The sequence below is a fragment of the Physeter macrocephalus genome, chromosome 20, assembly GCF_002837175.3.
Source record: "Physeter macrocephalus isolate SW-GA chromosome 20, ASM283717v5, whole genome shotgun sequence".
In the NCBI taxonomy this organism is placed as follows: Eukaryota; Metazoa; Chordata; class Mammalia; order Artiodactyla; family Physeteridae; genus Physeter; species Physeter macrocephalus.
In genome coordinates, this window is record NC_041233.1 from 98,846,045 (window position 1) to 98,861,071 (window position 15,027).

The 15,027-nt window shown below is 41.1% G+C and overlaps 1 long non-coding RNA gene across 5 annotated transcripts in view; it reads right to left on the minus strand.

Annotated features, from left to right (window-relative positions):
- Positions 1 to 15,027, minus strand: part of LOC114484589 (uncharacterized) — a 54,665-nt gene that overhangs the window by 12,102 nt on the left and 27,536 nt on the right. For 3 of the 5 annotated variants that reach the window (XR_003677698.2, XR_008616238.1, XR_008616241.1), the window contains one exon: positions 11,590 to 11,662. This is a non-coding gene — a long non-coding RNA (uncharacterized lncRNA). Of the gene's footprint in view, positions 1 to 1,674; positions 1,890 to 11,589; positions 11,663 to 15,027 lie in introns of all 5 variants that reach the window. The other 2 variants (XR_008616240.1, XR_008616239.1) reach the window with 1 other exon arrangement.

A 15,027-nucleotide genomic window follows, 5' to 3' on the forward strand; every position in this document is an offset into this window, starting at 1 on the left:
GAAGATCCCACATGCCGCGGAGCGGCTGGGCCCGTGAGCCATGGCCGCTGAGCCTGCGCGTCCGGAGCCTGTGCTCCGCAACGGGAGAGGCCACAGCAGTGAGAGGCCCGCGTACCACAAAAAAAAAAAAGAATGTGAGCAAACACTAAGGTAGCATTTATAAGCAATCAGGCACTGTTCTAAGGTCTTCACATACATTAGCTCATCAAATCATTGTCACTCAATGAGGCAGATACTGTTATTATTCCCATTTTGCAGATGAGGAAACTGAGATTAAGTAGTGACAAACTGGAGGAGCTGGGACTTGAACCCAGGCAGCCTGGCTCCAGGGTCTGTGCCCTTAACCACTAAAATGACAGCTTCTCACTAATCAACAAATACCCTGCCACACACATTATTTTTGTTGTAGATCTGTCTTCCTTGAAGATGTATAGGAAAAGAAAAGTTTAAAAATATTATGATGGAACCTTCTCCTTCTACTCAAAGTGCTTATGCTGGGATTTAACAAACGTTGATCTTGATGAGAAATCTATCCGTCATCCATGTGAATGTCAAAAAAAGATAAAAGCCTAGAAATCCTTAAAAAACAGAATCTCCCACAACCACCGCCACCACCAATGCCACCAGCTCAATCTGCCTGGAAGCGTTTTATCAGGCCCTTCAGAAGCAGGGTGAGAGTTAGCGGACCTGACCTCTGAAAAGGTGTTGCCAACTCTATATGTCTCCCTCTGTGTGCCCTGGATGCTTCTATCTAATTCTAAGAACTAACATCCCTTTTGAATGAAAAGATGCCCAAGAAAAAGCATTTGTGTAGAACAATCATTCTTAACATTTTGCGGGGTCACAGACCTTTTTGCAATCTATGAAGTACATCCCCAGAAAAAACAAATGCTTGTATCCAAACGCACACATAATTTGGCATAAAATTTTAGGCAAATTACTGAGCCCTGTACTATGTGTGAACTCTTCCTGGAAGGGAAACTGCATTATGTGTTTCTGTACCTTCAACACCTAGCAGAGAATAAACTCATTGAGCTAGACCCATCCTGCCTCCATGCTGACCCTGGGCATGCACACTGACTCTCTGTGTATCATGAGACATGGAAAATCTTCCCCTCCCCTTTATCCAGCCCAGATTCTCTGCAAATGCCTGGTGCCAACAAGGACATTTGTTCTTTGTGCATGGATGCCTGTGTTTTTGCCTCCGAGAGACAAGCACTGACTGGGATCTGAGTAGAAGCAGCCGCTCTGATTTTCAGGCAATTTGGGGGCTGCACATAAAACTCTACATCCTTGTGGGGTCCAGGTAGGAAAGGACCGAAGCTCTGGGCCTCCTTATAACCCCATAGAGGACTCCTTCTCACCCATTACTGAAGGGTAGCCAATCCCCTGACTGGTTTTTCCCTTTTCAGAAGGGAATCCAACACATCAAGTTTTAAAATACCTTCTCAAAGAAAACAATTTAATGCGTTTTCCTGCACCTCAAGAGTACCGGTGAAGTGCAGTTAACTCTGCTTTTCAATTCTCGAATCAATTAGCAGAGAGGATGTTTGGGTCAAGGCCAAATGTTATTCTTTATATGAAGGAAACACAGAAATGGTTCAGGATAAACTCTGTGAGCAACTCAGAGCCCTCTGCAAGAAATCATGGTACTCTGTGAGGGCAAACACTTACATGATTATCACTTGTGGTTAGCTGGAGTCACGCCACCATTGGGATTATTAAGAATCAGTAGGGGTTGGGCTTCCCTGGTGGCGCAGTGGTTGAGAGTCCGCCTACCGATGCAGGGAATACGGGTTCGTGCCCCGGTCCAGAAGGATCCCACATGCCGCAGAGCAGCTGGGCCCGTGAGCCATGGCCACTGAGCCTGCGCGTCCGGAGCCTGTGCTCTGCAACGGGAGAGGCCACAGCAGTGAGAGGCCCGCGTACCGCAAAAACAAACAAACAAACAAAAAGCATCAGTAAGGCAGGACTTCCCTGGTGGCGCAGTGGTTAAGAATCCGCTTGCCAATGCAGGGGACACGGGTTAAAGCCCTGGTCCGGGAAGATCCCACATGCCGCGGAGCAACTAAGCCCATGCACCACAACTCCTGAGCCTGGGCTCTAGAGCCCGTGAGCCACAACTACTGAGCCTGCGTGCCTAGAGCCCGTGCTCCGCAACAAGAGAAGCCACTGCAACCACGCACCACAACGAAGGGCAGCCTCCGCTCACGGCAACTAGAGAAAGCCAACGCGCAGCAAAGAAGACCCAACGCAGCCAAAAATTAATTAATTAATTATTTAAAAAAGAGAAAAATCTTTAACAACAACAACAAAAGAATCAGTAGGGCAAACACAGCAGAGACAGCTAAAAGCTACTGGGAAAAAGTAACAATACTTTCTTCATTCTCATTTTTCTTTTCCTTTCCTCCTGGGTTGGGGTGGCATGGTTTATCCTTCTCATTCCTTCTATCAACAGTCTCTACTTCTCTGATGATTTTTCCTTGTGATCTATTCTTATTATCGAGTTTTATATCTTAACTGTGTTCATGGATTCCTATACCTTGAAAAGGGCCATCTTCCTTCCTTGCAAGTGATCCCTGGGCCTTTGTGATTCCCTACCCCTCAGTAATTATTCTAGACATGTTCCTTGTTATGAGTACATTTATGATTATATAAACTACATACATGTATAAGTGTAGTAAAATACTTTCCATATATATAAAAAACACAAATAAATTGTAAAATGATAAGATGAAATAATTATAAATAGGGCTCTAATATTTTATCCTTTCTCCTAATGCACTGTCCACCCCTTTGAGATTTAAACACCCTGCTTTGAAACACAGGCCTAGTGTATCACCAAGCAGGTAAACATCAGAGCAAAGCCCTCCAAGGGCTAAAACTGGCTGTCACTGCCTCGGATTGTAACCTGTAATAGTCCCCTAACACCCAACATTCATATAGGTGAGTTCATTCACAAATTGAATGTTTGTGTCCCCCCCCGACAAAAATTCATATGCTGAAGCCCTAACCCCCCAGAGTGGCTGTATTTGGAATTGGGCCTCTAAGGAAGTAATTAAGGTTAAATGAGGTCATAACTGTGGATCCCTAAACCAATTGGATTAGATAGGTTTGGTGTCCTTATAAGAAGAGACAGAAGAGAGCCCTCTCTCTCTCCCCCTCAATCTCCCTCTCTCTATCTCTCTCTTCCCCCAAGCCTGCACCTCAGAAAGACCATGTGAGCACACAGCAAGATGACATCCATCTGCAAGCCGGGAAGAGAGTTCTCACCAGGAACCAACCCTGCCAGACCTTGATCTGGGACTTCCAGCCTCCAGAACCACAAGAAAATAAATTTCTGTTGTTCAAGCCACCCAGTCTGTGGTATTTTGTTATGGCAACAGGAGAAGACAAATCCACTCTTGGAAAACTCACCAGATTATTCCTGTAACCCCAGCGCTATAAACACAGATAGATATAGTCATTCAACTTGAGATTAATACTTTCTTCAAAGTTGGTCATACAATTAGTATCAGGTGAGAAACTTTGGTGGTGCCAGAAATGTTTGGAGGTAAGAGGAACTCACACAACATCCCCCTGACCTGGACGAGCAGAGGAATGTAGGGCCAGTGCAGTCCCGCTGCTACAGCAGAGGTGAAAGCCCTCACTTTCCCATCGGAAAGGCACCAGCATCGCCACTGCACTGCACTGTAACTGCCCTCATTATCGTGATCTTAGTGTATGCCTAGAGAGACAAGAATCGAAGTGTCTGTGGGAAGGAACTGAAGCTCAGCTCTTGAGAATTTTATGGGCTGCTGTTTCTTGACATAATTTTAGAGAGATAGGCTGATCTGCTCTTCCACTGAAAACAACAGAGATAGATGCTGCTTTTATTTAAAAAAATAAACCTCTTTATAAATGTACTCATGAACAACGGAGAAAAGAAAATCAATGGAGGGTAGAAGTTAATTAAAAGAAGAAATATATATAGGTAACTAAGCACTGAATCTGGCTTTTGCTCTGGGGAAATCTTTTAAATCATGATTATTTTGAGCTCCTGTTTTTGACAACTGTGCAAACTGTGAGGCATAAGACAAATCCTCATGTGCAACCAAAGGGGGGAGTCTGAAAGGAAAACCCATGAGTAATCTAGGAACAGCAGACAAACCTAAGAACCCACAGAAGGGACCATTAAAAAGTGCTTGTGTCTCTCAACCTTGGAGCTGGGTTGAAGGGAAAAATCTCTCTCCTGAGAATTCATAACCATAATCTAGTTTTCATGGGAATTTTCAGCCCGAATTCACACTACTTCAAATCTAGAACTGATTTTAAAATAGCCCCTGGTGGGTAGTGCCCTGCTGTGCAAGGTAGAAGTAAATGCATATTATCTTTGAAGGAAATTACTTTCAACTAAGGCTTCAGAGACTGCTACAGATAAAGTTCCAAGGAACATGAGTCCACAGTCAGCACTACAACAAACACATAAACAGGAGTCACGAATGAGAGATTATAAAATCAATCAAGAAAATTCAAAGTGAATCCAAAAGAATGTCTAAAAACAAAAATATAGTGATTGAAAGTCAAAGCTCAATTTTCAGGCTACACAACAGGCACAGTTTAAGACTGATTCACTGAAATGGAAAACGGTTCAGCAGAAATTACACTAATGCAGCAGAGACAGAAAATGAAGTGCTGAAAATTATAAAGATATTAAGAATCTTGTAGCATAGAGTGAGTTTCAGAATCCCAAAATCACAATCAGATTTTCAGAGGGATGTAATAAATAGAATGGAGAAGAGGCAGTATTCAAAATGAAAATGGCTAAGAATTTTCTGTTACTGTCAAAAGATTCAAATTCTCATATTTGAAAGATGAATCTTTCAAAGAAGATTAAGTTTTTTAAGATCCACAACTATACACATCATAATCAAACTGCAGAAAAAACATATTAAGAGGATCTTAAAAGCAGCCAGAAAAGAAGAATCATCTGCAAAGGGGTAACAATTATACTGGCAGCTGACTTCTTAGCAGCAATAATGAAAATCAGAACATAGTGGAATAATATTTTCAATATGCTGAGAAAAAGGTAACTCAAAAACTAAAATTGTATACCCAAAAATCTATCATTCAAATATGAGGATGAAATAAAGATATTTTATGGTAAATAAAAACTAATAGAGGTTCCAACTAACAGACCCTGGCTTTAAGAACTTCCAAATAAGCATTTCACATAGAAAGAAACTAATCCTAGACGAAAGGTTTGGGATGAAAGAAAGACTGGTGAGTAAAGAAATATGTAAAATTGTGGGTATACATAAACACACTTTTAATGTGGAAAACAACAATAATAATATACTTTCAGAGTTAAACAAAAAAGATAAAACTAAAATACAGAAATGGTATAGAAGTAAGGAGGAGGTGATTGGAGTTAAAGTGTTTATACATTGGATTCTTTGGGTGGGTGGTAAAGGTGTTCATTAACTTTAGACTTTACATTCATATTAAAAATTTCCAAGGTAACCATTAAAGGAATACAATGCATATATTCCACAATCCTACTTCTAGAAATTTTTGAAACAGCAACAAACTGGAAACTTTATAAATGACTGTTAGTAGAGAATTAGTTAAAGTAATTATGGATAATAGAATACGATGAATACAATTCAGATAATATAATACTCTGCAGCCATTTTTAAAGTGCAATAACTGTATATGTATTTCTTGGTAAAAGGTAAAAAGCAAAAATGGTGCATATCATGTGCTAATATTTATTGCTTTTTAAAAAGGAGGGATCAGAAAAGAATATGTACATACATTAGGCTTATATTTTCATAGGATATCTCTAAAAGATATATAGGAAACTGACAATAGTAATTGCCTCTAGGTTAACTTTTTAATATTCTAGTGCATATGTACTCTTTTAATAACCTATAAAATAAAAGCCAGAGCCAAAACATACAGAAATAAATACTCAGAGGAAGGCAGACACACACACACACAAATACAGCAAAGAATCCATGGCAAAAGGTACCATCTTTAAAAAGTATACCTTTGTGAAAGTAAAACAGCTTCTTCCCTTCTCTCATATATAATGACAGAGCTCTAATCCTTGCATTTGCTACAGAGTCTTATATGAGCATTACTCCTCTCCTTTACACTCTGTTCAATCGTACATTCCTTTAAGGCCTGAATCAATATTTATCCCCTTTGTAGTTCTCACAAAATATATAGAATGGAGCTTTGTATATAACAGATGCTTAATAAATTAATTACCATTTGTGAGTTACTATGTACTGTATTTTTATGGATTTGAAGTTGTTACCCTACCAAACTTATCTGAATCATAGTAACAAGTTTTCATAACATGTGAAACTCAATGGTATATTATATGAGTTAAAATTTGGAAGTTTTAGTTCCACTACTTCCTTTCATCTTCTAGATTTCTTGCTAAATTTGACACAATAAGAAAGACTTACTTCAGGTATTTAGGACAGCAAAAACTACAAAATTGTCTTACAAGAAACCATATTAACATGTTCTTAATGTCTTCATTCTGTGTGACCCACAAGCCAGCATATGGAAGGCATTCTGTGATCATGTTTGTATATGTCACATTCTTAAACTTTGCAATGAGGAGCTCTTGGGCTGAAGGCCAAATTTGAGAAGTGGACGGGGGAGTAGGGTCCTGGATGTGCAATGGTGGCCGACCATTAATCCCAGACACCCTGGCCCAACACTCCTGGGAGTCTCCCGAATCTTACAGATCAGTTGCAGCTGGAGATGCAGAACTGGGTGCTATGGTAGATGAAGTAAGTGGCTTTCTATATCCTGAAGCTTTCTGGACAAAATCACTTTCTTAGGCATTCATTTGTATTCTAACTAGAAAGAAATCATCAGTGAAAATAAGCATGAGAAGGTCTTTTTCAGATGTTTACACTGGAATAGTTATTTCTAACTTTTTAAATTTTTTGGCCACAGAAGTGTTTTTTCCCATGTGTAAAGTAGATGAATGAGGAATGGGGATGAGGGCAGCCCAGAACACCAATTTCCAGCTGCTAAATCTATGGACAGTCGGCAGTGGTTCTGAAGCTTTTGCGTGTGTTTAAGAGTCACCTGGGAGTCCATAAGAAAAGCAGGTTATTGGGTTTAACCCCTGAGGAGTCTGATCAGAAGATCTGGGTGGAGTCTGAGAGTCTAGTTCGTAACAAGCACCACAGGAGATGTAGAGGATGTGACCCTGCCCTACCATCTCACAATCCGTCATCCTTTACAGTGATGCTCAGCAGAGTCCAGTGTGAAAATTACCTGGCAAGCTGGTCCCAAGTGAGGCTCCTTCTTTGACTTACTCGTATAGTGATAGAGGCCCAAGATTCTCAACTCGCTTTAGCTGATTTTTCCCATAATTTCCGAAGGCACTCAAACCTGAAGTGGCAACTAGATTTTTTCCGGTTGGTGGAAAGAATTCTAAGAACTTGTTTATTTTAAAGCAGCAGTAGTGATAGATGCAGAGATTGAAATTCCATCTAACACTCATTTCCCAAATTATCTCAATAGAAGGAAGTGGAGCAACTTCTAGATCATGTGGAACTGGTAAGGACACCAGCTGAAACCCTAAAAATAGCTGCATCATGTTCCAAGCCCAATCAGGGAATTCCTTCCTGACAAATGACTTCAGTGGATTCCCATGAATGCACAGCTGCCTGGGGGTATGCAAGACTGCCACACGGGGCTGAAACAAAGGGTCTTAGATTTTAGAAACACTGATCACCAGTGAACCTACATTGGACCAGCTATTTTCTTGTCTAAGAAATTGGACATTGGTGAAAACTGTACGTCCAGAATAAGGGAGTTGTGCTGAGCAGGAAATATATTGCTCTTTCCGTTTGGGGTATGGTAACACATCACACCTGGGTGCCCATCCTGCCTCTCAGATTAGACAGTAGAGAAACTACAGAGCAGGAGCCAGCATATGTGTCTTTCTTTATCCAGATTCTATCACAATGTTTTTTATGGTGATTGATAACACCAGCTGATTCCATCTGAGCAGGAAAAGCCTGCAAAGGGGGTTCCGAGATCCACTTTCCTTCAGAAGAAATCATGAGCTTACTTAGATATGTCAACAGAAGTTACAGAATCGCAGTCTTATAACCATAGCACCTGGGACCATATATTGGCTAAAAACACCAACAATAAAAAACAACTAAACTGTGGTAAACTACATTTGGTATTTCTCTGGCACCTGAAATTTCAGAGAACCTGAGAACCTATATACATCATATAACTTGCTATTTTTTCATAAGGATTGTGGAAAATTGTAGTCTAAAATCTGCAAAGCCCTTCAACTCCTTGGGGAGACAGCTGAATAAGAAAGATGACTATCAAGTATTAAACTAATTTTTTAAGTGAGTATACTAGAACTTTAATATTAAAATGACCATTAACCTTCAAAACAGTTGCCCTAAGAAGACTACACCTCTATTTCATTGCAGAGGCCATTTCTCAAATATTTCTGGAGTCCTATTTTGTGAATTGCTTTTCAAATCAAGTTAGAAGCCATACAAGAAAAAAAGTCTTCTTACAACAATGTTTTTTAACCTTTCATACATCTTTTTTTTTTTTTTTTTTTTTTTTTGTGGTATGCGGGCCTCGCTCTGCTGTGGCCTCTCCCGTTGCGGAGCACAGGCTCCGGACGCACAGGCCCAGCGGCCATGGCTCACGGGCCCAGCCGCTCCGCGGCATGTGGGATCCTCCCAGACCGGGGCGCGAACCCGGTTCCCCTGCATCGGCAGGCGGACGCGCAACCACTGTGCCACCAGGGAAGTCCCCATCTTTTTGACACGTGAAAAAAAATTTTAAAGACCGTCAGCTATCCTCTGTCCTAAACCCCACCATACTTATCATGCCATCCAAGAAAGTTTAAACTTAAGTTGAAATTTTTTTTACCGTTTATTTAATGAAATCAAGGATTTTCTTTTTCAATCTGCCATCTCAGAATGCATTTTCAAAATAACCAACCCATACACCATCCCCAGAATTTTTACTTACCCACTCAGAATCACTGTATTACATTTTAGTAAAAGCTTGTTTTTAACCAAAAAACAAACAGTTTCATACTCAGTTTGATTATTCCATTTACTCAACAGCCTGTCTCTGAATGAGGCCTTTTTCAAAAGTGAAATCCATTTTGAATAGGGAGAGTTTACCATCATAAAATAAGAGATGTCACAGACTTTGAGAACGGTTTCAGATGGATTCTTAATAGATTTTATACTGATATCTAGAAAAGGACAATATCTGTGTGCTCAAAATCTAATTGGTTGATTAAGAAAATTAATCTTAGTCATATCTACTTGTTACAGTTTTTAAACATAGAGATTGTGCTCATAACACAGGTCACTATAGATTAGAAACTACGCTGTGCAGAGAGCAAAGTCTGATCTCCAGTTTATTAGTCATACAGTGTGTTAATCTAGGGCCTCGAAAGACAAGTAGTGAGAGAGACATTTGTATTTGTATAACATAAATTTTCATAAGGAAGAGTTAAATGTTATTATAGAATCACGTGAGTGTGTGTGTGTGTCTGAGTGTGTGTGTGTGTGTGTGAGTGTGTGTGTGTGAGTGTGCGCATGTTTTCAGAGGTGTGGGGGTAAGTCAGAAAAAGCGTATATTCAAACTTACTTCAAAGACATTTTTGAAAGTTGACCACTTCTATATAAATGATGAAAAGAATCTGACTGATCAAAAAGAGTTTGTAAACTACCTCTACCATTAATGTGGCTTAGCTCTTTGTTTTTACTTACTAAAACTCTGTGTCCTGTCAAAACCATGTTTCAACGTTTGAAGTCTGAATAGGCTTGGATAGTGATGGGACATAACTTTTTAGTGAAAGGGAAGTCATAAATGTGATATCCACGTAAGGAAGAGAAATCGACCCCTTCTGTCTTGTCCCAAGAAAACCTAATGCTGATGGTGATGGTGGTGGTGGTCGTCTTACTGGTGGTAGGGTAGTGGTGATGATTATGCTGTTGGTTTTGCTGCTGGTGGTGGAATTATTGTTAGCAGGAGTGATCCTTCTAATTTTTATCATGCCTTTTCCCCAGCTGGTTCCACTGAAGTGACCAACGTGGTTTCCTGAAGTTTAATATTATCTCATAAGCAAAAACACAGATAATGAGTTGCTTATGTTTCGAAAGAGTAAAAGAAAATAAGCAAAAGTGAGAGACCACCTATTTTATCAGAATTAATGTTTTTAGTCCATAGTGAACCTGGGACCAGAGACTTAATTTCCAGATGTAGCACTTCAGTCACTCACTGTGACATTCAGTGGTGTATTTATGTTTTGTTTTTCTCTCGTAAAGATTACAAAAATGTTCATTTTGAAGTGCCACTGTGGGTTTCTCATGAAATACATTTTTTATCAGCACCAGGGTTAATAAGAATGTTCCAGAAGTTAAACAGATAAAACAGTAGACAACATGGTATTACGGAATTAAAATTTGAGCAATTCGGTTCAAATCCCAGCTTTTACACTCTCAGGCTGTGTGGAGTTGGACAAGTTAATCTCCGTGAACCTCTATAAACCATTTTTGCTCACAACAGTTGTGATATCCAAGTGTGGGTTTTCCACACCAAGCAATTCTCCAAGTCTCTGGACACCAACTGTGTCCTACAACTTAACTCAGTTATGACACTAGCTTCCCAGAGTTAGCATCAGATCCCACAAGCTGAGGGTTCAGTCCCACAAAACTTCAGACACCAAGTGTAAGTTCTGGACCTCCCATACTTCTGACCCATTGGCTGTAAATCGGGGACTCCCATCGTCCTCTCCTCGGGTTTGGTAATTTGCTATATCAGCTCACAGAACTGAGGAAGAAGCTTTACTTATTATTACCAGCTTCTTATAAAGGATACAACTTAGAACAGTCAATGGATGAGATGCACAGGACAAGGTATGTGGGCACACCACCCTCTCCGCACCTCAATCGGTTTACCAACCAGGAACTCTTTAAATCACCGCAAACTCCCACCCCCAAGCAGTTTAGGGCTTTTTATGGAGGTTTCATTACATAGGCATGATTGATTAGATCATGGCCATTGGTGATTACCTCAGTCTCCAGCTCCTCCCCTCCACCCGGAAGGCAGCGTGGTGGGGATGAAACTCCCGATCCTCTCATTGTGGTCTTTCCAGTGACCAGCCCCCATCCTGAGGCTATTTAGCATACAGAATGACCTTCTGTATGCTAAATGTCATTTAGCCACCAGTCATCTCATTAGCATACAGAATGACATTCTTATCACTCCAGAGATCCCAAAAGCTTAGAAGCCCTTGGGTCAGGAACCGAGGACTACAACAAATATGATAACAAAATATGCTCTTTTTCACCCCTATTGCTCAGGAAATTACAAGGATTGTAGGATCTCTGTGCCAGGAACCGAGGACAAAGACCAAATATATATTTCTTATTATAACACATTATCACAGCCTCAGTTTCTTCACCTGTGAAATAGGATTGTAATCAAAACATCACATGGTAGTTAAGAGGATTCAATCTGTCACTTGTTAGCAAAGGCTTGGGACTGAGGGAGTGTTCCTTTGGCGGCAATTACCTTATTTTTTCCTGTTCAACAACGATATGCACTCCCTTCGTGCCAGTCTCTGAGCGGGGTACTCCAAGGGATGCTGGAAAAAAAAAAAAACAAGCAGACAGGTCACAGTCTATCAGGAACCTCAGCAGAGCTCTGTGGGCTCCTTAAGGGGATAATTCTCCAGAGTAGAAACTTAGTTTGCAGAGCGGCTGGGCATTTTTTGTTTAAGTGTGTCAAGTAGCAAAGTGTCTCGCTTACTTCCACTCAGAGTTTAGAGACCCACTTCATGTATTTGTTTAGAGATCGAGGATGTGATACCAAAAAAGGAAACTGAACATTGTTTTCCTGTGTGCGGAATCTAGAAAGCTAGTGGGAGCTCATGTCTGCCCAGCCTTTAAAAATGAGTTGTTGCTTAAACATAAATAAATAAATAAATAAATATAAATAAATAAATAATAAAATAAAATGGAAAGAAACCTACACAGCTACGCTGGCAAGAAAGTGTTATTCCAATGAGATCAAATGTTTTTGAAGTGCTTTGTGAATGGCACAGTACTCTACAAATGTTTGGCAAGCTTCCACATTTTATTACCTTTGTTATGTTAGCGTGGGTTATAATCGAAGGTTTTAGGATTGTAAAGAACATAAGTCCTCCACTTGTGCTAAGGATGTTTGAGAGAGAAGAGTGAACTTGTGTGTACAAGAAAGCACATACGTCAGAGTTATGGGAAGAAGAGAAAGGGGGTAATGTGACTCCTATGTGCTGCCGTTAGCTTAAAATGTTTGAAATATTGTGCTATTTTTAAATAACTGCTTTTTCAAATTAGCCACTGAATTTGTTTCTGATGTGCAGTAGCATTCCTTTCATGGGATAAAATTCATAGAAACATGCTTAGGAGCTGAAGAAAACTAAGTGGGACTTCTGTGTCCTTCACATTTCCAAACTGTGACCTTGAACTGAAATTAGGCTCCCATCTTTGCCCTCCCAAGACATTACTGCATGAGCCCCTCCTGATTTAGTTACTCAGATGTAGCCCCCACTCCCCAACACCCACATACACCCTCACCCCCTGCCTCCCAGCTAATCTGAGGTTTCTCAAGGTGCCATCACATATGTTCTCAGGGGCCAGTTTTGGGGGGTTGCTTTTTTCATGCTTCTTGGCCTGCAGCTTTCTGCTGCTGCTTCTTATCTAAGAGTGCAACTCTACTGGGCCATGCATCTCTGTCCTCACAGCATTCTTTTCTCCAGCCTCCAAGAGGGGGCCTGATTCTCCTTAACCCCCTGTAATACATCTGTACATAGTACATCTGAGATCAGGTTTTTCATAAAACTTTACAGAAGACTTGGTCATAAGCTCGGTGAAATTCACAACTGCTTCTAGAGTTGGACACTGTCAGGATTTCAGGCTCAGACCCAACCTCTGCACCCCGGTCTAGGTTCCATGGGCCTCCCCTGGCACCGTCCCCACCTCCGCAGTTCAGAGTCCAAGCCCAACTCGGTTCCCAGAAAAAAGAGAAGAATATTCCCAGCCTGGTCCAAACCCAGCCTCCTCTTCCTCTGGGATAAGAGATCATTATGTCTTCCCTTTGGGTGAAATCCCACCCTTGTCTTAAGCAAGTAGAGTCTGACCCTCAGAGCTCGGGCATGGCGATCATGGGAGTACGGAGAACCCTCCCAACGTCAGGCACATTTCACCTGAAATCACCACTCGTGGGGGCTGTGACAACAGTCCAGGCTGCATGACCCAGCCCAGCCACTCCTTTTCTCAGCCCTTCCTCCAGCCTGAAGTGAACAGAAGTGCAGGTAAGCTTGTCCTTCTGACTAAGCTGTTTCTTCCTCCCAGTCGTTCAAAACCAAGTGTTTGGATGACAAAGTATGCTTACCTTCCGTGAACAAAAATAATATTCTGGAAAGTTTGGGGGAAACCTTTTTCTATCTCTTCAGACGTGGAGTTCTGTTATTATACCTAATCAACATTGCTAAGTGCCAAAGGACATCTCAACCTGAAGCATCTGCTTCTAGATTCCTTCTCTGGGTTCCAAGTTTCCCATTGCACAACAGGTGGCTGTTTGATCTATAACTAACATGCAGAGAAGTCCCACCCAGCAGTCCCTCCTACCACAGGGGAGGCTCCACCCCCAGGGATGCTTGCAATCTCTCAGTGGGGCAGTATTCTGCACATCAAAAGATACAGTGCGGCAAGAGGGAAGAGATATGGGAACATATGTATATGTATAACTGATTCACTTGGTTATAAAGCAGAAACTAACACACCATTGTAAAGCAATTATACTCCAATAAAGATGTTAAAAAAATAGTAGCTTAAACAAACAAAAGATACAGTCCAGTGCCTTACTACATAAATGTTACGATTTTAAGTATATTTTTCTTAAATTTTTCAGCTCAATCATACAACTCCAGAGCATCACTCCTACCAAGTCCTCAACCTGTCATGGCAGCATTAGAAATAAATATTCCCCGTTGGGGACAAGCTTATACCATCGTGTGGTGGATGATCATCCTGGGAGTTAGGTAAAATGAAGTTGGAAAGATTTACAAAGCATGAATGTCCTTCAGGACGACAATTTATTTGTTAATGTGCTAATTCCAGCCAGTCCTATCCCTCACCCCCACCCAACAATAACAGCAACACACAACCATTGCCTTTCCTTCCTTTACTGGCATAATTTTGCACATGCTGTTTGGATAATGTGATTGGTGCAACAAATAAAGCCCATAAAAAAACAGTATAGCAGATCGCTTGTGAGTGCAGAGCAACTTAATTGTTGTTTTCAGCAAACCCAGATTGACAAAGGGGATTATAATTTAAGTTGCGCTGATGGCATTTGTTCTCGACAAAAGCTAGCATTGACTTCAGTAGTTACTATTCTCCCCTGCAGTTTAAATTACTTTCTTCCTAGGAGCAAAAGAGCAGCAAGAAAAAAAATTCTAACTTTATGTAAATGCAGTTCTCCAAATAGATCATGTTTTGCAGATTCTGGAACCGCTAAGAGAAATGTGGTTACACAAATCTAAGGAATCCTAGAATTTTAGAGATATGGCCATAAATATCACAAGGCAGTTTCCGTAGTCCGTGCTTCCTAGACTGGAGTGCCTGGGCCTTGATTATGCAGGCACACATCAGGGCTGTTCCGAGAAGATTACAAGATAAAGCCCCACCGAATGACATTGTTATAGGGCCTGACACAAGGTAGGCCATAGTTTATCAGTTTTGCTAGATGTTAGGTAATTTAAAACATTATTTTCATACTAAAGCATGAACCTCAATGTATGCAAATTCAAAAAAATCATCTGGAGGGACTTACCTGGTGGCGCAGTGGTTGGGAGTCCGCCTGCCGATGCAGGGGACACGGGTTCGTGCCCCGGTCCGGGAGGATCCCACACGCCGCGGAGCGGCTGGGCCCGTGAGCCATGGCCGCTGAGCCTGCGCGTCCGGA